A 26,805-nucleotide genomic window follows, 5' to 3' on the forward strand; every position below is an offset into this window, starting at 1 on the left:
GTGTCCCCGAATGATGTGGTGGTGTCCCCGAGTGATGTGGTGGTGTCCCTAGAGTGATGTGGTGGTGTCCCTGAGTGATGTGGCGGTGTCCCTGAGTGATGTGGCGGTGTCCCTGAGTGATGTGGTGGTGTTCCCCGAGTGATATGGTGGTGTTCCCCGAGTGATGTGGTGGTGTCCCCGAGTGATGTGGTGGTGTCCCCGAGTGATGTGGTGGTGTCCCCGAGTGATGTGGGGGTGTCCCCGAGTGATGTGGGGGTGTCCCCGAGTGATGTGGTGGTGTCCCCGAGTGATGTGGTGGTGTCCCCGAGTGATGTGGTGGTGTCCCCGAGTGATGTGGTGGTGTCCCCGATTGATGTGGTGGTGTCCCCGATTGATGTGGTGGTGTCCCCGAGTGATGTGGTGGTGTCCCCGAGTGATGTGGTGGTGTCCCTGAGTGATGTGGTGGTGTCCCTGAGTTGTGTTGGCTTTGAAAATATATAAATTAATAGCATTATTATTCACAAAGCCAATAGCTTACACTTTCCTAGTGCGAGTCCTATTGGCTATGGCAATGCTTGTTGGTAGCAAGCAAGGACAGTGCTGTTGTGGTGCGGAGTGATGATGTGGTTGGGCTGAGTGATGTGGTGGTGCATTAGAGTGATGTGGTGGTGCATTAGAGTGATGTGGTGGTGTATTAGAGTGAGGTGGTGGTTTCCCAGTGTGATGTGGTGGTGTCCCAGTGTGATGTGGTGGTGTCCCAGTGTGATGTGGTGGTGTCCCAGAGTGATGTGGTGGTTTCCCAGAGTGATGTGGTAGTGTGCCCGAGTGATGTGGTGGTGTGCCCGAGTGATGTGGTGGTGTGCCCGAGTGATGTGTTGGTGTCCCCAAGTGATGTGGTGGTGTCCCTAGAGTGATGTGGTGGTGTCCCTAGAGTGATGTGGTGGTGTCCCAGAGTGATGTGGTGGTGTCCCCGAGTGATGTGGTGGTGTCCCCGAGTGATGTGGTGGTGTCCCCGAGTGATGTGGTGGTGTCCCCGAGTGATGCGGTGGTGTCCCCGAGTGATGCGGTGGTGTCCCTGAGTGATGCGGCGGTGTCCCTGAGTGATGTGGCGGTGTCCCTGAGTGATGTGGCGGTGTCCCTGAGTGATGTGGTGGTGTCCCTGAGTGATGTGGTGGTGTCCCCGAGTGATGTGGTGGTGTCCCCGAGTGATGTGGTGGTGTCCCCGAGTGATGCGGTGGTGTCCCTGAGTGATGCGGTGGTGTCCCTGAGTGATGTGGCGGTGTCCCTGAGTGATGTGGTGGTGTCCCCGAGTGATGTGGTGGTGTCCCCGAGTGATGTGGTGGTGTCCCCGAGTGATGTGGTGGTGTCCCCGAGTGATGTGGTGGTGTTCCCGAATGATGTGGTGGTGTTCCCGAATGATGTGGTGGTGTTCCTGAATGATGTGGTGGTGTTCCTGAGTGATGTGGTGGGGGTCCTGAGTGATGTGGTGGGGGTCCTGAGTGATGTGGTGGTTTCCCAGAGTGATGTGGTGGTGTCCCAGAGTGATGTGGTGGTGTCCCAGAGTGATGTGGTGGGGTCCCCGAGTGATGTGGTGGTGTCCCCGAGTGATGTGGTGGTGTCCCCGAGTGATGTGGTGGTGTCCCCGAGGGATGTGGTGGTGTCCCCGAGGGATGTGGTGGTGTCCCCGAGGGATGTGGTGGTGTCCCCGAGGGATATGGTGGTGTCCCCGAGGGATGTGGTGGTGTCCCCGAGGGATGTGGTGGTGTCCCCGAGGGATGTGGTGGTGTCCCCGAGGGATGTGGTGGTGTCCTTGAGTGATGTGGTGGTGTCCCTGAGTGATGTGGTGGTGCCCCTGAATGATGTGGTGGTGCCGCTGAATGATGTGGTGGTGCCCCTGAATGATGTGGTGGTGCCCCTGCATGATGTGGTGGTGCCCCTGAATGATGTGGTGGTGTCCCCGAGTGATGTGGTGGTGTCCCTAGAGTGATGTGGTGGTGTCCCTGAGTGATGTGGCGGTGTCCCCGAGTGATGTGGCGGTGTCCCCCGAGTGATGTGGCGGTGTCCCCCGAGTGATGTGGCGGTGTCCCCCGAGTGATGTGGCGGTGTCCCCCGAGTGATGTGGCGGTGTCCCCCGAGTGATGTGGCGGTGTCCCCCGAGTGATGTGGTGGTGTTCCCCGAGTGATGTGGTGGTGTCCCCGAGTGATGTGGTGGTGTCCCCGAGTGATGTGGTGGTGTCCCCGAGTGATGTGGTGGTGTCCCCGAGTGATGTGGTGGTGTCCCCGAATGATGTGGTGGTGTCCCCGAATGATGTGGTGGTGTTCCCGAGTGATGTGGTGATGTCCCCGAGTGATGTGGTGGTGCCCCCGAGTGATGTGGTGGTGCCCCCGAGTGATGTGGTGGTGCCCCCGAGTGAGGTGGTGGTGTCCCTAGAGTGAGGTGGTGGTGTCCCTAGAGTGAGGTGGTGGTGTCCCTAGAGTGATGTGGTGGTGTTCCTAGAGTGATGTGGTGGTGTTCCTAGAGTGATGTGGTGGTGTTCCTAGAGTGATGTGGTGATGTCCCCGAGTGATGTGGTGGTGTCCCCGAGTGATGTGGTGGTGTCCCCGAGTGATGTGGTGTCATCCCCGAGTGGTGTGGTGGTGTCACCGAGTGATGTGGTGGTGTTCCTAGAGTGGTGTGGTGTGGTGGTGTCCCAGAGTGATGTGGTGGTGTCCCCGAGTGATGTGGTGATGTCCCCGAGTGATGTGGTGGTGTCCTTGAGTGATGTGGTGGTGTCCCCGAGTGATGTGGTGGTGTCCCCGAGTGATGTGGTGGTGTCCCCGAGTGATGTGGTGGTGTCCCCGAGTGATGTGGTGGTGTCCCCGAGTGATGTGGTGGTGCCCCCGAGTGATGTGGTGGTGCCCCCGAGTGAGGTGGTGGTGCCCCCGAGTGAGGTGGTGGTGTCCCTAGAGTGATGTGGTGGTGTTCCTAGAGTGATGTGGTGGTGTTCCTAGAGTGATGTGGTGGTGTTCCTAGAGTGATGTGGTGGTGTTCCTAGAGTGATGTGGTGGTGTCCCTGAGTGATGTGGTGATGTCCCTGAGTGATGTGGTGGTGTCCCCGAGTGATGTGGTGGTGTCCCCGAGTGATGTGGTGTCATCCCCGAGTGATGTGGTGGCGCCCTGATTGATGTGGTGGCGCCCCTGATTGATGTGGTGGGGCCCCTGAGTGATGTGGTGGGGCCCCTGAGTAATGTGGTGGTGTTCCTGAGTGATGTGATGTGTGAGGGTGAGGGTGTGTGGGAGTGAGGATGAGTAAGGGTGAGAGGGTTGTGAGGGGTGTTCCTGAGTGATGTGGTGGTGTCCCCGAGTGATGTGGTGGTGTCCCCGAGTGATGTGGTGGTGTCCCCGAGTGATGTGGTGGTGTCCCCGAGTGATGTGGTGGTGTCTCCGAGTGATGTGGTGGTGTCTCCGAGTGATGTGGTGGTGTCTCCGAGTGATGTGGTGGTGTCCCCGAGTGATGTGGTGGTGTCCCCGAGTGATGTGGTGGTGTCCCCGAGTGATGTGGTGGTGTCCCCAAGTGATGTGGTGTCCCCGAGTGATGTGGTGGTGTCCCCGAGTGATGTGGTTGTGCCCCCGAGTGATGTGGTTGTGCCCCTGAGTGGTGTCCCTGATTGATGTGGTGGTGTCCCTGATTGATGTGGTGGTGTCCCTGAGTGATGTGGTGGTGTCCCTGAGTGATGTGGTGGTGTCCCTGAGTGATGTGGTGGTGTTCCTGAGTGATGTGGTTGTGTTCCTGAGTGATGTGGTGGTGTCCCTGAGTGATGTGGTGTGTGAGGGTGAGGGTGTGTGGGAGTGAGGGTGAGTAAGGGTGAGAGGGTGAGAGGGTGTGAGGGTGAGGGAGGGTGAGGGAGGGTGAGGGAGGGTGAGGGAGGGTGAGGGAGGGTGAGGGAGGGTGAGGGTGATAGGGGTGAGGGTGAGGGTGAGGGTCCGAAGTGTATGGTGGCAGGGAAGACATCATAAGACAGAGAGAAGAGACTGCGTGGTGACTGCGTTGGTCAGTATCAGAATCAGGAGGGACAGAGTCCGCACAGTCTGCGAGGGATCAACGTGTCTAAAGGCAAAGCATAGCGAATGTAGCATTACAGCTAGCAAGTTCTCGTGTCTTATCAAGCTGATAGTGTCCCTAGAGAGATGGCAACACAGCAACAGCATTTTAGGAGCAAGTCTTCTGTAAACAAGCACGGTAGGCTTTCACTTTCGTCCAGAAACAAGCTCTCGTCATTGCTGTGGCGGGAGGGGGGGTGGGCGGGGGAGCAGCAGCCTTTGAAGTCTGATGCCCAGGCACAGACAAATGGTGGTGCGCGATGTGCACGCGGGGGAGCGGCAGCCTTTGAAGTCTGATGCCGAGGCACAGACAAATGGTGGTTCTTATGTGGCTGGCATTATGTGTGCATGCACATAGATCACATAAACTGTATGCGATCCGCAGCCGTTTTGGTAGACTGTTCTTTTCCGCTTACTATAATCTCGCCGGAGCAATGCGCAATCGCATTGGCTCAGGCGAGACCTAAAAACCACATTAAGCACCATCATGTTAAGTGCGTAGAAGAAACAGTAAGTCGAATAGAGAGGCCCCACATCGTGCAACACCCATCTGTCAGTTAAGACAAAGCACCAGTAATAGAATCCGATAAATGCTGAAACAAAGTACCCAAGGAAAAACATACACATAACTGTAGAGTAAATAATACATAAACCTTTGAACGTCGTGCAACATGCCACTATGTTTAGTGTTAGACTCCCCATCCAAACCTGGTATCTTGGTAAGAACAACATACCACAATCACAGTTACCAAAACAAACAAGGTCAGAGCATGATACCATAAGATTATAGATTGCTGGAACCTTGATCAGTCCAAGGCATTACGAAGCTGTAAAATTCCACCTGATCAAATCAACTGGTGTGCAAGGAAACATAAAACCAAGAAAACGAATATGTAAAAATTATAAGCATCAGGGTCAATATTCCACTATCCCTCCCATTTGCAATATAAACTCACCGCAGTATAGCGAACGCTGGACGTCCTAAGTTGCGCTTACCACTATAGTCAAATGCCATAATGGCGTGGTTCCTAATATATTTACTTGCAAACAGGTTGATTTGACCAACCTCCCACCCCCCCAGACCACGACCATAATGGGCTTGTGGGTTTTTTATGGGCGACAGGCACTCTGCAAGTTTGTGTGGTGGGAGTTTGGGGACTCACCAAGCAGCGAGACCTACGTATCCATCAGCGATGGCGGGTTGTTGAGAGTATGGGGGAGGATCCGGTGTGCCCCATTGCTAACAGCTCGACACAACACCAATGGGTGATCCGGCTAACATGAAGTTTTGGTCCTGGAATGTGAACGGGATGGGCAATAAGATTAAGCGCACGCTAGTGATGCAATACCTTAAGAGGCATTCCCTGACGTTGTTTCTTATACAGGAACTGTATTTGATGGGAAGCAGATGTAAAGCCCTAGACCGATTTGGCTATAAAATGGTAGCCCTTTCTGGGTTTACGACAGGGGCCCGGGGGGTGGGTATCCTTGTACGCAAAGCACTACCCCTAGTGATCACGGACACTTGGACAGATACTGCTGAGTGCTTTGCTGCGACGCCGGGCAAATGGGAGGGGTGCTTATTAGTTTTTCGCTCATGCTATGTACCACCGGGACTTCACTCGGTGATTCTCCCACAACTCAGTTAGCTCATAACTGACCTCCCCTTCGGCACCCTACTTCTTGTAGGCGATACAAATGCAGTAATTAACCTGGAAATGGACAGGTCTGGCTCTCGACAGGGTGAACGTGGCCTTGTGGATTTCGTGATGGCGCTGGGTCTGGCAGACCTGTGGTGGGCCCATAACCTTTCAGGCAGTATAACTTTTACTCGGCCAAACACGGGTCCTACTCTAGACTGGACCATCTGTTCACTCATACAGATAGGGTGAGGGACTTTTCCAGTGCCCAACACATAGTGAGGGGGATATCTGACCACTAAGCGGTTTGCGTCACTCTTAAAGGCTCGATTATTGACAGAACAGCCTTCCCATGGATAGATCCATGGCGGCTGCAAGATCCATTACTTAGTGACAAGCTCCGGGAGAGTTCAGAGTTGTACTTTAAATAAAATAAGGGGATGGTGCAATCGCATATCACACTGTGGGAAGCCTACAAGACTGTATTGCAGAGGCAGGCGCAGGTGTTAATTGGAGCACAGAAAAAAGAGGAGACCTTACACTGTAGACAACCTGAGCAAGAGATTAGTCAGATGGAGAGTGAGGCTGGAATGGCCTCGTGCACTGAGGCGCATCACCGGTTGGCGTTGAAACAACGTGACCTTCGGGCCCTAGCGGAAGGTGAGGCACGGGCATATGCGCTAGCCACCCAACATCGCCTATATGATGTCGGAATAAGGTTCTTAAACTCCTAGCGTGGCTGGAGAGGCGTGACAGGGACAGGTCCTGGGTGGTGGGGATCCATGACGCAGAAGGCGTGCTTCAGTCCCCCAGTTCTGACATTGCAGAGGCCTTTGCAATGCACTTTAAGCGCGTTTACGCGCCGGTGAGCACATGGTATTAAACAGACTGTGCAGAATTCCTCAAGGATTTTAATTCCCCAGAAGCGTTTGACGATCTGTAGGCAGACCTTACAGTAGAGGATAAAGCTGGGTAAAGCATTGGGCTCGCTTAGATCGGGAAAGGCATCCGGATCCAATGGGCTCCCGGTAGAAATATACAAGAAGCAGGCATTGGTCATACTTCCCCAGCTCTTAGAAATGTTACTGGGGGCGCGGGAGGTGGGTCACCTACCGGCGAACCAGATTGCAGCCACGATCGTAGTGATCTATAAGGATGGTAAGTCAGCCGATCAGTGTGGTTCCTATCGGCCTATTTCCCTTATCAACCTAGAGGCCAAGGTCCTGACGAAGGGGGGCGTGGCTTAGCGGGCAATGATGGCGGTCGCAGCTTGCTAGAGCTCCCGCCGGCCCGACACATATCCGGCTGTTTATCCTGGCCCCCGGACCCGAACAGTGCACCACTTGTGGGGCGAGTGTAGCGGAAGGTGCTAGGAGTTCTCCGACGCCGAGAGTGGTGCCCCTGGGCCTTTTGATGCGGCCGAACCGCCGGCAGCAGTTGCGGCCTAGTCTCGACCGAAGAAGCCGGGACCTCGATTTTGGCGCCGCCGAGCAGGAGGGCTTGTGGGTGGGCCGGCCACACTACACTTTGGCCTGGGCCCGGAGCCTATTTGAGAAGGCGGCTACCCTGGTCCCAGACCTGCCATACGGACCGCTTGTGAGACACGTGTGGCGGAGGGTGCTGGGAGTTCTCCGATCCTATGAGCGGCGCTCCTGGGCCGTTTGCTGCAGCTGAACCACATTGCGGCCTAGTCCCCCACAGTGAAGCCAGGACCTCGATTTCGGGTCGGAGGGCTTGTAAGTGGGCCGGCCGCACTGCCCTCTTGCCTGGAGCACATTGGGGACGGCGGAGCAGCGGGTGAGTCCCCAGCTTTCCTGCCTGTGACTGCGGTGGTGATTGGGGCACGAAGGACATTGTGGGGAGCGGTGGGATCTGGGACCTGAGGCCTTTGGTGTATGGCCTTCTTCGGATGCCTGGGTGGAGCGCTGCTACACTTCCCCTGACGGCGGGCTGGTGTATGGCAGGACGGACTGGCGAGGATTGTGCCCGTGTCTGGCGCAGCCTGGAGGCGGGCTATAAACAGTGAGTGTCTTCCCCTGGGGCCCCGATATTGGTGCTAAGGCGGCAGGCCGTGGGAGGACGACTACTAGAGTGCGTAGGGCCGCGGTGCCCAGTGGCATAGTGCAAACGACCAGCAGCAAGTGGGCCACGGAACTGAGAAGTAATAAGGCATAATCGTGACTGGCCTGTGGTACTAGTGCTATCCCCGACTGTCCCGGTCGCCAGTGGCAGTGGGTCGTCTACACCCAGGAGCAGGGGAGCCACTGGGTTGGCTTGCGCTGGACATTTGCTGGAGGTGCGAGGTGTCTGCGCTAGTGCAAGTGTTTATAACATAGAGGCCCCATGGGTGAACTGCAGTTATGACCAGGGAAGGAGGTGGTCCCTCCAAGCAGGGGCCCATCGATAAATTCACGGGACCCCCCAGTGGGGGGCCAGGGCCATCTGGAGGAGGGCAGGGAGCAGGACCGGACAATGCGGCGCTTATGGCAGCAATCACTCAGTCAAGAGATATGCTGGACGCCAAGATTGGGGCGGTGGGTGCGGATGTGACCCTGCTGCGTCAGGACCTACGAAATGCAGTGGCCCGGATTACCGAGACGGAATCCAGAATCTCGGTGGTGGAAGACGACGTCGGGACCCTGAAGCAGAAAATGGCGGCGATGGAAAACATTCAAAGGGGCCTGGCGCTCCATGTGGAAGATGCCGAAGGACGCGCGTGCAGGAACAACCTTCGCTTTGTTGGATTTCCGGAGAGGTGTGAGAAAGGGAATATGGAGCAGTTTCTGTCCCAGTGGCTGGAGAGCTGGCTACCCCCGGGGGTTCTTTCCAACTGCTTTGTAATTGAACGCGCTCATCGGGCCCTAACACAAAGACCACTGGAGGGTGAGCGGCCCAGACCCGTGATAGCCAGACTTCTGAATTATCATGATAGAGACGCTATCTTGCGGGAAGCAAGGACCAGAGACTCCATTTTATTTGAAAATCAGAAGATAATGATCTTTCCTGACTACACCAGGCTGGTGCAGCAGCAACGACATTCCTTTATAGCCGCCAAGGCGAAACTGCGAGGCCTGAAAATCCAATACTCCCTGCTGTATCCGGCCCGCCTGCGGGTGGTCTTCCAGTCGCGGACACACTTCTTTGATACCCCGGAGGCTGTCTTCAAATGGACGGACGAAACGGTACGGATCAGGCCGCATGCCCAACCGGGACTGAACCCGGGCCACTCGAGAGAATCGTCGCGGGAACGGGGAGACCAACCTGCCCGAAGCAGAAGGAACCGGAGGTCCAGATCGCGGAAGCGCTCCAAATCCGTCGATGGGACACACGATAGTGCGACAGTGGAATCCGATCACTCTGGCCAGGACCACTGAGGGCCTGGAGAGGACTGTGTTGGTTTGTCGGTGTCATGGGCCCCGGCTGGGTAGAGTCGGATGGCCTAGTCCTATCACTTAGAGACGTGAACACTGTCTGTATTACTGAATCTACATGATGCCTTATGCATGTGTGGGGTTGTGGGAGGGGTTCGGGTGGCTACTTTATTGGGGCTACAAGCCTCCTTCTAGAGTGGGAGTTGACTGGGGGGGGTGTTTCTACCGTTTGCAGGGGTGTTGGGATCCATTGGTATGGTTGGCCTTGGGTCCTCCGTTGTGGGTCCGAGGTTACCCATGCCGCGACAGGTACTTCAGAGTTTTATGAGGTATAGGGGTGGGGGGAGTGAGGGTCAGGGGAGGGGGAGGGGGATAGGAGGGGTAGGGTTGGGGCTGACTTGGGTTGAGGTGGGGGGAGGCAGTTGTTGTTGTGGGGGGGACTTGGGGTGGGTGGGGGGGGCTGCACGTGGGTTTATCTGATCTCCTTATGTTGGTGTTGAGTGTGTGGGTGAGGCGCAGCGGGCCTGCTTGGTTAGTCCCGCTTGATTATGGCTGAAGTACCTCCGGGGCTCCTCGGTGAGTCCATGCGAGTGGTGACCTGGAATGTCAGGGGGATGCTCGACAAGATCAAACGGGGGCAATTTTGCGGTGGGGGAAGAGGGAGGCTGCAGATGTACTATTGCTACAGGAAACGCACATGATGGGATCAAAGGTGCTTAGTCTGCAGAGGTTTGGCTATCAACAAATATTCCATGCTGGGTTCTCTAGGGGGTCCAGGGGAGTTGCCATCTTGGTGCATCGCAAGTTGGCCTACATCCACGAGAAACAGTGGGCAGATCCACAGGGTCGCTAAATTTTTATAAAAGGGAAGGTGGGTACTGAACCGGTAGTGTTTGGGAGTGTTTATGCCCCTCCTCCATTACAGTGGTCTTTATCTGAGAGGTTGTTTGCGGTGTGGGAAGACATCCCAGAGTCCCTGGCTGTGGTGGGAGGCGACTGGAACGAGGTAATGGATGTATGTGTAGACCGTCAGAGATTACAGAGAATGTTGACGGCTGCTCCCCCAACCCGATTGAGTGCACTGGTGCAGGGGATGGGCTGGGTGGATGTGTGGCGCCATTTGCATCCCAAGGCACGCGAGTACACGTATGTTTCTGCGGTACATGGCTCCTTCTCGAGACTGGATTATGTGTTTGTGCCTAATGCGTATCTGGACAGAGTGCAGGAGGCGGGGATCTTGCCGAGAGGATTGTCTGACCACTCCCCGGTGGCAGTTAGGGTCGACCTACTTAGGAAACGACACCCGTTCCTGTGGAGGATGTCCTCGTGGCACCTTCAGCAGCCTGATTATGTCCAACATTTGCGGGGCGCGATTGCTCATTACTGGCAGGAAAACCTAGTGGGCGACATGGATGCAGCTGTAGTTTGGGAAGCCATGAAGCTCACCATACGGGGTGTGGAGATCGCGTGGTGTGCGGCGGCCCGTAGACGACGCCGTGAAGGGGTCGCTGACGCAGCCACGCTGGTGGAGACCCTTGACCTGCGGTGCCGAGGAGGGGGCGACGAGACTACAGTGCGGTTGCTCCTGCAGGCACAACAGTCCTATGCATCTGTGTTACTCGATGAAGCTAGACAAGCGTGGCTAGCCACGCGGTGTAGAGTATATCAATGGCGGGGTAAGTTCTGCACGATGCTCCATAGGTTATGTCAACGTACTCTCCAACCGATAACGCTGCCGGGCCTCACTGCTGGGGACGGAGTGGTGATTACTGACCCGGCTGAACTGGCAGCGAGTTTTGCGCGCTACTATACGGCGCAGTATGCTCCGCGGGATTGTCTATCCGCGGATGAGGTCGCTAAATTTATTGACGACTTACCTCCGAGGGCGGTCTCGGATGAGACTAGGACGCTATTAGACCTTCCCCTTACGGCGGAGGAACTAGGAGACGCACTGGGACAACTCAACATGGGAAAGGCGCCAGGGCCAAGCGGCTTCCCGAGTGAATTCTACAAGAAATTCCAGCTCCAATTGGGTACCCATTACCGACGTACGTTAGAGGCGGCGAAAACACGGGGTAGACTGCCGTCGGACTGGCGCCACGCCGAGGTCGGGGTCTTTCAGAAGCCGGGCAGACCCCCGGACAGACATGACTCTTATCGCCCCATCTCCCTGCTCAACATAGAGGCTAAAATACTGGCAAAGGCGTTAGCAAACCGCCTGCTCCCGTATGTGACGGACCTGGTCCATCCGGACCAGGCCGGATTTATGCCGGGCAGGGCGACGCGACACAACATTCGACGGGCGCAGGCGGCGGTCGATGCCATGAGGGCCAAGGGGGAACGGGCGGCTCTGCTACTGGCGGATATTGATAGGGCTTTTGACTCGGTTAGCTGGGCGTACCTGTTTGCACTCCTGCCTCGTCTCAATTTGGGCCCGGTGTTTATTTCCTATGTTAAATTACTCTATACTGATATCTCCGCGTCGGTGCGGGTCTCCGGGGCGGTCTCTGGAAAGTTTCCGATTGGTCGGGGTACCCGACAGGGTTGTCCCCTCTCCCCATACTTGTTTGCCCTGGCTATGGAGCCTCTGGCCGCTTGGGTGCGCATTGACGCGCAGATGCGAGGCTTTGAGTGGAGTGGGGGCCTTACTGATAGAATTGCGTCATATGCGGATGCCGTCCTCTTCTTCCTTACTGACCTACACAAGTCGGGGCCCCGAGTTTTGGACATTATGCGTATTTTCGGGGAGGTATCGGGCCTCTATCTGAACCCACGTAAGTCTACCCTGTGGGTGTTGAATGGCGGGATGGTGGAGGACCCCTGGGCATCAGATCTGCAGGTGGCGACCGGGGGATTGAAATACCTGGGAGTGTTCCTCTCAGACTCCGTGGATATTGCATGGGAGCGTAACATAGTGCCCGTATGGGAGAGGGTCCAGGCGGACGTGAAAACATGGTCCCGGATGCCATTGAATATTTTCGGTAGGTCCGCGATCTTCAAGATGGTGGCACTCCCGCGCCTGTTGTACCAGCTGCAGAGCTACCCTCACTTAATTGCCCCCCAGTGGTTTCGGCAGGTCAACTCTGTGTTGGGCCGTTTCTTGTGGGCAGGGGGTGCTGCTAGAGTGGCGCTGCGGACGTGCTTCCTGTCCACGTACTGTGGTGGTCTGGCCACGTCGGACCTATTGTCCTATTATCAGGCCTCCCAGCTCCTGATACTTAACGAATGGTGGTATGGAGACAGGGGAGACCCAGCATATGCTCTAGAGCGCTCGCTGATGGGCAGTAACACACTCCACACGATCCTGTACTCGGCTAGGCTGCGGAGGACGTTGCCATGTGTCACGCAAGTGGTTTTTGTTGTATGGCGACAGGCGCTGCGTCGCATGGGCTGGTGGGATAGACTGACGGCGGAGACTGCATTGTGGAAGAACGGACGGCTTCCCGCGCTGGCCTCGCTGGCGGGGTTTGACGGCTGGGATGCCATTGGGTTTTCGTCATTGGGTCATGTGCTGACTGGGGTCACCCTCAAATCGTTCCAGGAACTCAGCACTGAATTTCACATGCCCAAGACACAATTTTCTCGGTACCTACAGTTCCGCCATGCCCTGGCACCTAGCATAGCTGACATGGAGGCACTCCCGGAATTTAGCCCAGTTGAAGCGAAGGTCTTCATGGGAGACCTTGGAGATAAGAAGGTGTCCCGAATTTATCAAATGCTGGTCACTTACTGCTCCGCCACCCTGCTTTCCCTCAGGGCAGCCTGGGAGGAGGATGTAGGTCCCCTAGATGAGGATGATTGGAGGGAGGCCCTGGAATCCCCACGAGGGGCTGCCATTGCAATACGACTTAGGCTGATCCAATTTAAGTACTTACACAGAGCCTACTACACCAGAGAGCGGTTGTGGAAGGCGGGATTGATTGGATCTCCGGAGTGTCTGCGCTGTGGGGCTGCAACGGGCATGCTGTTGCATACGGTGTGGTCATGTGTTGGGCTGGTTAGATTCTGGAGGGGTGTTTGGAATTGCTTGTCTGAGGTGTTGGGATGGGATCTGCCCCGAACCCCTCGATTAGGTTTGCTCCATGTACTGGAGGGTATATATAAACGTAATTTGTTGTTGCTGGGGCTTGTTGTTGCCAAGAGGGACCTGGCCAGAGCATGGAAGGGAGAGCGAGCCCCCCCCTGTGTGCATGGAAGGCTGGGCTGGACTACTGTATGGGACTGGAACGCCCTATATTTGAGGCCAGAGGATGCCCCCGTAAGCATTTTAAGATATGGAAGCGATGGGCGGAATATAGAGGATTGCTACTGGACCCCCCCGCAGAACTGGAAGAGGAAATACTGGTGGAAGATGTTGGACGGGCCTAGGCAGTGCGTCATACCTAGCACACTACGACAAAGTACTGAATGTTTTCTATACTCGCGTGCAGAGGGTTAGGGAGGGATAAGGGGAGGGTAGAAGGGTAGTTGGGTGGTTGGGGTTGGTGGGCGGAGGAAGGGAGGGGGAGTTTTAAGTATTTCCTCTTGTTTATTGATTAGATTTTGTACTCATGATAAAAGGTGATATGATGCTTGGTGGTGATCTCCTGATTGTGGAGAGCCATGCCTTTAATACTGCTTAATCACTCAATAAAACTTGTGGTGAAAGGTCCTGACAAAGGTTTTGGCGGACAGGCTGATATCGGTGATCAAAGACCTTGAACATGTGGACCAGTCGGGGTTCATGCCTGGTAGGACCACTAGGCACAAACTACGGAGGAACTATGGGGTGCTGCACATGACTAGTGGTAACGTGTGTGTCTCAGCAGACGGCATTGATGGCGCTGGACCCTCAATGGCCATTGATAGTTTTGAATGGCCATACCAACTTATGGTCCTTCAGTGGCTGGGCTTTGGCCCCTCCTTTTGCGGGTGAGTCAGACTCATATATGAGAGGCCCACAGCGCTGGTGCAGGTGAATGGTACCCTGCCTAGGTCCTTTCGGCTCCGGAGGGGCACTCGGCAGGGGTGTGCCCCCTTTCTCCGCTCCTGTTTGCCTTTACGTTGGAGCCCCTGGCTCATTGGGTCAGGAGGGATCCTGAGATTTGGGGACTACGGGTGCCGGAAGATCGGGAAGAACGTATTTCTTTGTACGCCGATGATATTGTGCTATACCTGGCACGACTGTACTATTCCATAGCGCGGGTCCTCCATATCTTTGAGTTGTTTGGTAGGTACAATATCAACTGGTCAAAGTCTGTGATCTTTCCTCTCTCCGCCCCCCCCCCCTCGGGTTCCACAGCGGTGCGCGGCCCCGGTGGTGGTGGATGGCTTTAAATATATGTGGATATACATTACCAGGGACCAGAAAGAATTCCCTGAGAGGAACCTGGGGCCTCAAATGAGTCATCTGACTGCAGATGTTAGCCAATGGCGCTCACTTCCGCTCTCACTTATGGGATGGATGGCCCTTTTTAAGATGCTGATGCTACAGCGGGTACATTATATACTGCAGAACACTCCCTTTCAGATACCGCTGACTATTTTCAAGCGCATATCACAGGATGTGCGGACTCTGCTTTGGGCGGGAGGGTCACCGAGAATTGCTCTACACAAATTACATAGGAGTCTTTAATGGAGGGATTGCAGTCCCAGATGTTAGATTGTACTATTGGGCATCCCAGAAGCAGGTGATCAATGATTGGGTTTATGCAGGGATGGAAGAGCCAGCTTACAGAGGGGATAGGGCAACAATGCCACAGGGAAAATGTGAACCCCTTGTGTATTCCCGTCGGTCGTGCCCGGACTGGCCGGAGCATACTAAAGTGGTGGTCCAATGTTGGAGAGACGCCAATAAACTACTTGGCTGGGCAGGGAGGCTGACGGGTAGCACCCCACTCTGGGCAGGTGACCCTCTCAGGGAAGTGGCTATGCTGTTGGGGTTCAAGGGCTGGCACTTGATTGGAATTGAGTATTTGGGGGATATGTGGAGTGGAGACTCTCCTTGCACATTTGACTACGATACGATATGCACAATTCGCAATGATACACGCACCTGCGGCTTTTACATGCTCTGCGCACCCTTTATTCAGGGGGTTTCCATTCCAGACTACTCCACGCTAGAAGACCGGCTACTGCTGGACCACATACAGGGGAAACCCACCTACAAGATCTACCGCAAATTGATCAACAACCTCCCGGACCCCTTGGCCTCTCTTAGGGAGGCCTGGGTCAGTGACCTGGGGGCTCTGGATGATGAGGATTGGCAGGAGGCGCTCCAGGCCCTAGAGAAGTGTTTATGCGTCAGATTTCGACTGGTCAGCTCAAGAACCTCCATCGCACATACTACCCTCGCACTCACCTATTCTCCTGGGGTCCGGCCATGTCCACGATGTGTGTCAGGGGGTGCGGGGAGGAAGGTACCTTCATCCACATACTATGGGAATGTCCCGAGGTTTCCATTTCCTGGCAGAAAGTTACCGAAGTCATGTCCGAAGTGGTGGGAGAGCCTGTTCCATTAGATCCAAGATGACTTTTACTTATGATTAAAGGTGAGGCAGACTGGTCCAGGTATGTGGGTATATGGCTGTCCTTGTCGGCAGGGGTGGCAGAGCGCAATATTACCAGAAGCTGGGGGGCGGCAGCGCCGCCGCAGGTGGAGAAATGGAAACGTGATCTTGATTGGTGTCAGAGGGCTGAGGAAACAGTGTACAAGAGTAGGGGGTGTGATGGGAGGAATGGGAGCGGTTGTGGATGCCGTGGAGGAGGTACAGAGGGCTATTGGGGGCTGAATAACGGCAAGTTGGGGGGCAAAAAGCCTGCCTGCTTTATCCAAGAATATGTTGACATTGATTATCTGTATATGGCAACCAATGTACTCATGTCATTGTCTTTGAATATGATGGTCTTTCGAGCTTTGTTAATAAAAAGATTCAAATAAAGAAACAGCATGCCTGTGAGGGCAAGTGCTGCCCTGGAATTAGAGAACTGGATAAAAGATCCAGAATGGTGTATGGTCATGGATAAACACATCTGTAAAAGGAGGGGGTGCCCTAATAAATGGGAGAACATGCGGCTACCATGGAAAGACTACAGAGGACTGCTGTGAAGTTGGCAATACTGGGAAATAAACCCAAGGCTGATATTGTTGTGGAACGTATACTCCTGCTAGTTAGAGGAAATGTACTGGGGATTTACATGCATCTACTCAAAATATTGATTTGCAAATTCGACTGTACCTGTATAATGTTTGAACCCTTTCTGAAAATCGGAATAAAAAGATGTACAAAAACATAGACAGAGCTGACTTCATACTATTACCTTATATTTTTTGTAAAATATATTCCCTCTAAACAAAAAATAAGTTTTCTGTCATACCAAACATGGCCTTTGAAATTCGACAATAATGAATTTAATGAGGATACCATTGGCTGAGGATTACAGATTAGTAACTTTTCCTCCTTACTATAAAAGTAAAGGGTTTTCATTGGGATTAAACTCCTCTATGCTTTTAAGTATCTGAAACCATGAAAGTTGCTTTCCTTTTTTTATTTTTTTATTTTATTGTTTTCTTAAGGAAATACAACAATACTTGAGAACAAACAAAAATTCAGCTTGAATACATACAAAGTACAAGACTTGAAAAATCAAACAGAATGATCAAATCCAGTCAGCAATAGGTGCCCAGATTTTCTCCCCAGAGCTCTTCTTTTGATCCCTTTTAACTTATAGATGGCAGACTCAATATTATACATAAACAATAATTTTTCACGCCAAGTAAAAAAAGAAGGGGGGTCTGAGTTTATCCACTCCCTAGTAATGCAGGCTCTAGCTACTGCCATACAAATAAATAAAAAGTAGGTTACTGGCTTTGATCTAGAAGTAGAGGACTCCACACCGAGTAACACCATATCGGTGGTTACCGTGATATCACAGTTAAGGACAGCAGCAAGGAAACTTTCAATTTGTTGAAAAAAAATCCTAAGTTTTGGGGCAGTGAAAAAACATACGCAAATCATTAGCTGCGTGCAACCCGCAGCGACTGCAGTTCGTTCCAATGGTCGTACTCCACTTAACAACCTTACTTGGAGTATAATAGAGGTCATGTATGCACATAAAATGCTGAGATTTCATCATCCCTGTGATTAAACATTCTGAAGCACACTTGACGGAAAAAAACATCAATACCGGGGATACCTAATTTATTGGCCCATTTCGACTGGCACTGTTCCATATCATCCCCACATTCTTGAATCAAACTTAAATAGAGAGAGCCTATAGGGGCTTTTTTCTGCAATAATTCCAGTAAAGAAATTCTTGTCATTCTAACTGAAGTAATAAATGGAGAACTCTGTAAAAAACTACGGATCTGAAGAAATTTAAAAAAGTCATTTCTTGCCAAAGAAAATTTGTTCTCTAGTTCCTGGAATGAAGCAATTTGACCATTGATAAATAAATCACCCAAATATCGTAGTCCTTTCTGCTCCCACCTATAAACTGTTAAATCAAAAAAAATAGCTGGCAAGAGACCAGGCGAAGCTAAGGGGGTATAAACATTTATTTAGGTACGCCCAAGTGCTTCCGTGCTTTTTGCCAAACTCCAAACGCTGCCTTCAAGGTCTTATACTTTGTTTTTTTATGGTAGCTGGGATCGACAACCTTAAGAAAACTACCTTTCACTTTCTCGCCCATAATCATTTCAAAAATGGTTGGAGTTTGACAAACAGGCATATTTACTCTATCTCCAATTATAAGAGGACTAATAAATTGGAGCGTTGCTGCTAAGTAGTAAAATAAAAAGTAAGGGACATTCCATCCCCCACACTCCTTATTCAGTATCATTTTTTTCAGGGCTTTCCGATGACGTTTATAGCCCCTCAAAAACCTGCAAGTAGTCCTTTCCAAATTTTTAAAACAGGAAGGATGGAATTCCAGCGGTATAGTGCGATACATGTACAGCACTTTTGGTAGGATCAGCATTTTTAAAATGTTAAGTCTTCCATATAATGATAGATGTAAATGATCTAAGCGCTGTAACATAATATTGATTTGGGCTATCACGGGGTTTATATTAAATTCCGGTATTTTCTCTATGGGCAATGATATCTTAATTCCCAAGTATGTAACCTCTGAGATGGTAGGAATATTCGAGGGTGGATTATCTCCAGAGCATAGGATCTGCGTTTTGTCCAGATTAAGTTTATAACCGGAGATTGACCCAAATTGTTTAGCAAGCTCGTTGATTACCGGAAGAGCAGTCTGGACATCGGTGGTGGTTATCACAATGTCGTCAGCATACGCCAATGCTCGGTAGTTAGTATTGGCTAAATAAATAGGGCTAATCTTTTGTTCCAAAATAAAACGATTAATTGGGGGTCAATATAAAGTGCAAAAAGTAAAGGTGAGCAGGGGCATCCTTGACGGGTGCCCCTAGTGATTGAAAAAAAAGGGGAAAGTTGGCCATTAATTCGAATACAGGCTTTTGGAGCGACATACATAGTTTTTAGTGCCGTTAAAAAACCTGGGCCTAGTCCCTTCCTAGCTAGCACGTCCCACAGATAGCCCCAGGCAACCCGGTCAATGGCGTTTTCAGCATCTAAAAATACGAGTCCAACATTAGACCGGGTTGCCTGGGACCAATCAAGAAACGTGATCACCCGTCGAATATGATCCGCGGTGTCGCAGGCAGGGATAAAACCATGTTGGTATTTCGAAACTAACGGAGAAATAATATTAGATAATCATGAGGCAAGGATTTTAGAATTTTTTTTACTATCGGCATTTATGAGTGAAATGGGACGGAAAGATGACAGTATCAGAGGAGGTTTGCCATTTTTAAGAAACACAGTTATTATAGAATGATGCCATGACTGAGGGGCAATGCCTTGTTGAGCTCTTAGAAATAAATCCACCAGTTCTAATCTTAAGACACCATGAAAATGCTTAAAAAACTCCAGGGGAATGGCATCAGGACCTGCAGCTTTTCCAGAAGCTAAAGACAACAATGCCAGCTCAATCTCCTCCCAAGTAATAGGCAGATCCAGCTTCTCCCTCTCCTGTGTAGATAGAATACCATTCAAAGCCAATTCAGTAAATTGAGTTATCCGGTCTGTGCAATCTCCTGCCATATCCTCAGCATATAGTTTTGAATAGAAATCACAGAACACTTTAAGTGTATCAGCTGTATTATTGACAGTCACCCCTGCAGTGTTATTAATTTTATCAATAGTAGCAAACACAGCTTTCTGCCTCGCCCTCTTGGCCAAATGTTTTCCTGAGTTTTCTTCTACTTCGTAAACCTCCGTTCGGAAAGCTGCAAGTTGCTGAGCAAACTTTGAAGCAAATCCTTGATGGATCTTGACCTTATGAGCCAATAGTTCCTTAATGATGTTATCTGTAACTAAGCTCTTGTTACAAGCCTGCATAAGGTGAATCTCTAACAGTCTCAGTTTATTCATCTCTGCTTCCTCCTTATTTCGAATCTCCCTCTGTTTTTTTATTGAATAGTTCAAGGTTTCTCCTCGAACCCCGCACTTAAATGTATCCCAAACTACCTCTGCCGAAGCGGATCCCCTGTTATTGGCAAAAAACTCGGGAATCAAGTATTCATATGCCCAACATTGGATACATCGAACAGGAGCTTGCGATCAAAAGACCACGACCTAGGGTTAAATAGAATATTTAAGTCAAACCTAAGAATAATAGGATTGTGATCCGATATAATTTTAGGTAACACCCTATATTCCATTTGAACCAGTTCATTAAATAAAGTCCTAGCAACAAAAAAATAATCCAGCCTAAAGTGTCTTTGATGGGGGGCAGAAAAAAAAGTGCAGCCGTAAGTTCCACCCCTTCTCTCATACCCCACATCTATCAATCGATATTCTTTGAACAATCCCCTTAACTGCCTTAAATAAATTCTTTTTTCTCCCTGCATATGCAATATTTCCACAAATTTCAAAAGTTTCATCCAAATGCAGGTTGAGGTCCCCACATAATAATAACCAAGGTGGCCATAAAGCTAGCTCCACACTTAATTGATGCAAAACTGTGGGGTCATCAGCAGTAGAAGCATAAACAGAGCAAATAGTAATGGTCGAGCCCCCAAGTTTAAGCTCAGCAATAACCCATCGTCCCAATGAGTCTTCTTTAACTCTCTTAACTTCCCCCAACTCAAACCTCTTTAGAATGGCCACCCCCCTTATCGTAGAACTTTGACGAGAACACCCCACAACCTCCAATCTAAGATCCTTGAGCCATCCTCTATTTGTCCAAGAAACATGGGTCTCCTGTATACATATTAAATCTGCCCACATAGCTCACCTGATTTATCACCTGTGAGGGGGTTCTGCACCTCCACAACCCTACGGACTGTGTTAGGAGTTCCCTCATTCACCAGATAGTCGGGACCAGGAAATTGTTCCTCGGAGGTTTGATTACAGTCATCAGACCAGTCTTTAGAGAACGAATGACCTTCATTAATCACCTCATCGCCAATCTCACCATCAGATCCTAGCGAGACATCGGACATGGAGTAAAATTGGCCCCCCGATTCAGTAGACTCTGCATCATTTATAGTTAAAACTGCTCCATCTTTCTCTCTAGTGCCCCCTTCATTGAACCGTGGCGAGACTCTGACCTCCCCCACCGCTTGACAAAGTTCAGCTAGGTCTTTATCCATGTCTTTTTCAAGGGGGGGAGGCCCTCCATCCCCGGTTGTAGACAAAATTGAGTTTGTAGGGGTCAATATGAGATTGGCACACTGGTTTTTAGATACAGCACCAGACGGGTCAGCAGTTCCTTGCACATTTCCTTGAATGAGACGTCGGAGTGTCTGAGTAGTACTCTTAGATGAAGTAGTTATATTCTTCTTTTTAAATAAATCAGGTATTACTGGCTCCTTAATGACCTCATTCTGCTGACGAGCTCGAGTTTCAGGAATAGCTCTATTGAGCGAGTTAAGCTCTGTCACTAGCGTTACTGTAGAATTTTCCACATTGTTAAGCGTCGTACTGGCCGTATTAGCTGAGCTGGTAACAGCTTTTGTTTTAATTCCTCTGTCTTTAGGCGCCATGATTATCGCGTAGGCTGTTACAGGGCTGAATAAGTTGATAGTATGCGAACAAGTAGCTGTATTAAATGCCCTTATACTTGCCAGAGAAAGTTAATCATTAAATTATAACGGTGCCTGGTAACAATAAATCACAATATCAGTCAATTTCCAAAACAGCTTACTGCTATTAATAATGTCCCGAACAATCGTGCCTTCGGTGAAGAAAATAGGAGCAAACCTACTCGACTACCGCAGACGCCTGGAGATCTGCAACAATGTATCCACTCCCGGGCTTTCGTCTCGCCTCCCAGTCACACGCCTCTCACAGCTGCTCGATAACCGCTCTGACCTCTGCCGAAGTACAAACTTTTAACTTCCTCCACTACTGCGTTGCAGCCCTGCAGTTCTCCGAGCCGAATGCCGGCAATCCAGCGTCTTCCCCCTTTCTGCATGCCTCCGCTCTCTCACGCCCTCCACCTTCCACCACGGACCGGGGCTCTCCACGACTTTCACCAACTCTCCGCAGCTCTGGCCACAGCCGAGCCGAGTCCAGCCGGGGAAAGCATGCCGTCCCCGAAGCACGGCACCAAACGGGACCGAGCAAAACAAAATGACCCAGGGGCAGGGCGGCAACGTAACAGGAGGATCCGACTCAGCAAGGGGCAGCAGAAAACAACATCAAGCAACGAGCCCGGTCGGACATCAGGTAGGACGCCACACAGCTCCTCACTCGGCTGCAGTAGCAGCCGCCATCTTGCTTTCCATGAAAGTTGCTTTCCAATGACAAGCTAGGGTTCTTCAGCATTGACGTCTTTAAATAGAACAACATGCGACCTTCCAGCAACCACGTGTGGCCAAGCTCTACTAGTCTGCCAAACCTTTTAATAAGAATCTTAGCCAGACTCATTTAAGAGAGGCACTGCGACAGGTGGCTCTAATAAGTTTTGTTTAGTGCACCAACGTAATCTGGCAGGTAGTGTACAAAATTGTTTCTTAAAAAGATGGCATCGATTGGTCTCTGAAATCTTCCTTCCTCTCCCCTTTGGGTTTCGGGGAAAGGTGCAGAGATGAATCAGGTTTTGTTTTCATTGTTCCTCCCAATGTAATCCACAAAGTCATGGAAAGTAGAAGCAGAGGGCTGCAAGCGCTATTTCCAACTCACACAACACAAACAGAATGATTGTGTGTATTTATCTAGGCCAGCCACTCATGGCTAGACAGAAAATATGAATACAAGTTTACATCCGAAATGAACCTTACCAAACATGAGTCAGATTCACTAAAAATTGTACTTTTACTCTTGTAGATTTACACCGATGTTTGATTTATGTAGGATTTTTCGAAGTCCTAAAAAATAATCATAGACTGCTATGACCGTAAGTGGTTAACTGTATATTAACCACTTGGATGCTAAGGTGTTTTATGGCTTTTAATGTAATTTCCATTGAAATCAATGGAAACTCCATGACGAGCTGGGCTCGTCATGAGCGTCGAGGTATGCATTTACCACATTTTCAATGGCACCCTACTCTCCAACACCCATTGTCCAACAATGGGTGCAGATTTAATTTGACTTAAGTAGCACCATACTGGTGTAATTTAAAGGTTTGCGTATTCCAGAATGGGGCATAACGAGGAGAAATATCTGTTTCTCTACGTTTTGTCCTCTTTCTATGTGTGCTGCATTCTACAGCAGCACACATAGAAAGAGGAATATGCCTCCTAGGATTGTTTTTTTGCATGAATGTGCACCTTCCTACACAAAAACAATCCTGAATGCAACATAGGCACGTATGTTTCAAAAAGGGCGCCAGCACCAGGGAAAGGACAGGAATGCGCCATATTGCCTTAAATGCAGTACATTTCTGCCATTTCTATGCCACGCAGCGCAGCAAGGTGACTTGCTGCACTGCACTCCGTGACTTCCCCATAAATGAGGCTTTAAGTTTCTTTCTAAGAGAACTCCAAAAATCTTCTGTCTGTTAATTCAAATACATTTTCTTTGTTTTTTATTTATTTTTAGCATCACCATTATTTTGCTGTGCCCTATTTTTAGTATATCACAGTACTTCTCCGTATGAAATAATGTTGAGTTCAAGCAGTTATACTAATGTATACAGAGTAATGTATTGTTTTGTAAGCTCAGAAATGTTGCTTGATCCCTTAGCATATTGCAGCATAGATTGGCTGTGCACAATTGTGTTTTTTGCAGCATTTTTGTGGCGTTTGTTTGACCCCTATTTGGTTACCCTGTTCCCTTCCCCCAAAAACACTGAGACTCACCTAATGAGTTAACATCTCTAACATAGCAGTTCCCATTTAGAAATATAGCAAGAAGAGCAAAAGTGGCATTGAAAGCAGAGTCAGAACCAATGTGTGTGTGCCAAAAAGGTCAGTGAGAAAGCGGTGATATTTGAGGCATCAGCGCGACACCAAACCTCCTCATTTTTACCTGCTTTTGCCCTTTAAATAATCTTGCACGCTTGATTCATAAATTAGTTGACTACCTAGACCTATCACTGGCAGGCTGCACGTCAGCTACACAACCTTATAACTGCAATGCAACTCTTTGACCCAGTTCGCTCTCCCTCTTCTTCCTCCATTGTGAAATTCTTCAGAACTGTTTCACCAGAAGTATTTAGTAAGGTGGATTAATGGGCCTCCTGAGCCCGTACGCTAAAACCCTGGTGTATTATTTTCCTTGCATTCCCTCGGGCCGTTTTGGGAGGTGCCTGGCTCCCTTCACAGGCGCCATGTTGAGGAAGCTAGTCTTCCATTTTAATGCTTATAATATTTTACTATTTACCACAGTTTCTTTTCTTACCTTTGATTTACTAGTACAGTAGTGTTCGCAGTGGAGCCTGCAAGCATTGCAGGAGTTGCTGGACCCCAGTTTCAAGTCCCTTTTTCTTTGCCCCTTTATTTTTCCTCGGGCTCCGGCACCGTCTTGGGCCACACCCCCTCGCCTGGAGGGCTATATAATGACTACTATAGCACGTCTGCGCAAGCTCCTCTTGAGCATAGATGCTAAAAGTCTGGTGTATTGTCTTCCTTGTAGAAGAAACAATTGATAGACGGAATGCTGGACAATGCAAACATTCACTCCTAGTGACAAGGATCTGGGTTTAATCCACCATTCTTTTTTTTACTTTAATCTTTTTTTATTGAAAAATCAACTAACATACAGCACAAACAAGTGCAGTGTGGGGCAGTAATCAACATTTCCAGATAGTCTTAATAAGGTAGTACAATAAAGACAAAGCATAGGACAGGGTCCGCAGTCCAATCACATGTTTAGTAGTTTCCATTGTATTCCACACATTAAATGTCTTCTTTATCAATCCCTCAAGAGGGGGATCATTGAAAGGGGCACATAGCAAACCCCTACTTTCATTCCATGGCCCCAGATTCTTGTCCATTTATGCGGGCAGCCCCTGCTTTCGCAAATTACCCTCTCTGCCTGCATACACCAATCCATATCTGACTCCCAGTCAGTGTATCGTAATTGAAGCCCTCCCTTCCATGTCCTGGCTATATTGCGTTTCGCTACCATACAGCCCAAAGAAACCCATAGCCTCTCGGATCAGGACAAGTCTGTGCCTTCCCAAATATTTAAACGATAGAGCCGGGGAGAGACGTCAATATGTGCCTTATTTTTTCGGGGCATAACCGTTATAACCTTCTTCCAGTACCTCTGAAAGAACGGGCATTCCCAACATTGGTGTATGTGAGTACAGGTGTGAGCCAGGCGGGCAACTAGAGCCAAATTTCGGGGGGGGGATGGGAAATATTTCGGGGGGGACACTAATTCTTCCAACCACGGACAAAGTGGCTGTAGGAAGGGGTGAACACACTACAAAAGCCTCATTTACAACTAAATGGTCTTTTAAAGACCTGTTAAGTACTCGGGTGCGGCTGCAATTAGGTGCTCGCCAGCCCGCGAAGCTGTCTTCGCTCGGGCTGACAGACACGACGGGGGGGGGGGCTGAAGCCCAATGGGTGTTGCGCGCCTGGTGTGAGCGCAACCTCAGGGACACGCCAGGGAGTCTAATACCCCAATTTTGACCAGTACTGTGCTAGTATAGTGCGCTTGGTGGAGCGGTTTAAGTTGAATGAGTTTAAAACGAGAACGGATTGCCAACTTGCGAGGGGAGGCGAGGGCCTCCCGCCAGTTGTCATCGTCTATATTTCCTATGTCATCTACCCATTTGGCGCGAGTTTTCTCCTGGGTATCTGGCGTGTTGTTCAGGATTTTGCTGTAGGTCCTGAAGATAATCGTCCAAGAGTCTATCTTCTAGGGGCGAGGAGACCAGCAAGTCTGTCCGTTTAGGGCTCGCTCTGCGAAGAGCATTGCAGGCCTGGAAGTACCGAAAGGTCTCTCCGCCCCTACAGCTGGTAATCTCTCTGCAGGTCGGTGAATGGAATCACCCCATCCGTTTTCCACATATCCTTCGAGAGGCTGATCAGGTCCCACTTATTGAACCGCGGTTGCTTGGACAGCACCCCCAGTTGACAAGAGTCAGGCAACGTAGTGACTTGCGTAATACTATCTTTCCATCCAAGAGCAGCTGTAGCCTTATGCCATAAAGCGACCGTGGTGGAGGTTGGGGTGAATCTGGGCTTGTGCTTCGCACCACCATAGAGTGCCCTGAGGTAATTACCTGGAAGCATATCATGCCTGTCGAGCCTATATGCGGGGTCCACAATGGGTCGATGCATACAATGGTTCAAGACCACCAGTTGTGAGGCCCAATAATAGAATTTAATGGAAGGCAGGGCAATGCCACCATCATACCAGCTATTTGTGAGCTTGGTGAGGGCAGTAGACTGAAAATAATTAGATGGAACCAAGTGGGGCGTGTACTGTAGGACAGACAGAAAACGCGGAACTGCCATCATCTTGTAAAGGGCGGCTTTGCCTAAACAGCGTAAGAAGCAGTGTTTTCCAGTGCTGCAAATCCGCCTGAATGCGGTGCAGAGGGGGGGCAAAGGATTCCGATCATGAAAAACAGAGGAGTCAAGTGTGATGTATATACCTAAATACTGGAAGCCATCCGTAACTATTTCGGCTTCACAGCCTACGGGGAGCATCAAGGGTTTCTCCCCTCAAAACATAAATTAGTGATTTATCCCAGTTAATAGTGTAACCGGAGTATTTTTTGAAGAGAGTAAAAATATGCAGTACTCTGTGGATAGAGAAACAGGGTTTGGCTCAATAGAGCAAAATATCATCAGCGTAGAGGGAAATCTGGTCACTCCAATCCACCAACCAATTGAGACCCCCAATGAGGGATCTCCCCCTTATCCAGATAGCCAGTGGTTCCAGAGCCAAAGCAAAAAGCAGTGGCGAAAGGGGGTATCCCTGTCTCATACCTTTTTTCAATGTAAAGGCTGCCAACCGACCTCCATTCACCGCAATCCGAGCTAAAGGCTTTGAGTAAAGAAAATGCACCCAGGACAAAAACCAAGTTCCGGACCCATATCTTTCAAGTGAAGCAAACAAAAAGGGGCCGAGCCAGAACCCGCAGATGCGATGGAGATTCAGCACGGTGTTTCTGGCGGGCATATATCCAAATTGGTCCGGATGTATCAGCTTGTGAAGATAAGGCGAGAGGCGCAGAGCCAGGAGTTTCGCTAATATTTTGCCCACTGGGTCCAGGAGGGAAATGGGTCTTAACGAACTGCATTGCTCCGGGGTTTACC

This window comes from Lissotriton helveticus, chromosome 6 (assembly GCF_964261635.1).
Source record: "Lissotriton helveticus chromosome 6, aLisHel1.1, whole genome shotgun sequence".
NCBI classification, from domain to species: domain Eukaryota; kingdom Metazoa; phylum Chordata; class Amphibia; order Caudata; family Salamandridae; genus Lissotriton; species Lissotriton helveticus.